Here is a 488-nt window from a genome sequence, read left to right as displayed (position 1 = left end):
ATTCTTTGGCAACCTCAATCTTCTCTCCATTTATTGGTTCAGTTGTGAGGATTTTTGTTTTCTTTATATTGAGACGTAATCCATACTGCATCCTGTATTCTTTAACCTTCACCAGTAAGTGCCTCAAGTCATCCTCACTTTCAGCAAGCAAAGTTGTATCGTCTGCGTATCTCAGGATGTTAACGTAAAATATTACATTAATATCATTGCAATAATATTACATTATTATTAGAATAATATAATCCTGATGCCACATTTTTCTTCATATAGTCCAGCTTCTCGGGTTATTTGCACAGCGTATAGATTGAATAAGTATGTGGAAAGGATACAACCCTGACGCGCTCCCTTCCTGATTTTAAACCATGCAGTGTCCCCTTGTTCTGTTCAAACGACAGCCTCCTGGTCAAGGCACAGGTTCCTCACAAGTACAATCAAGTGCTCGGAAATTCCCGTTCTTCTCAATGTTATCCATAATTTGTCATGATCCA

The sequence above is a fragment of the Orycteropus afer genome, unplaced genomic scaffold (assembly GCF_000298275.1).
Source record: "Orycteropus afer afer isolate SDZICR_OR568_19922 unplaced genomic scaffold, OryAfe1.0 scaffold00425, whole genome shotgun sequence".
Taxonomy (NCBI): domain Eukaryota; kingdom Metazoa; phylum Chordata; class Mammalia; order Tubulidentata; family Orycteropodidae; genus Orycteropus; species Orycteropus afer.
This window is presented reverse-complemented; position numbering follows the sequence as displayed.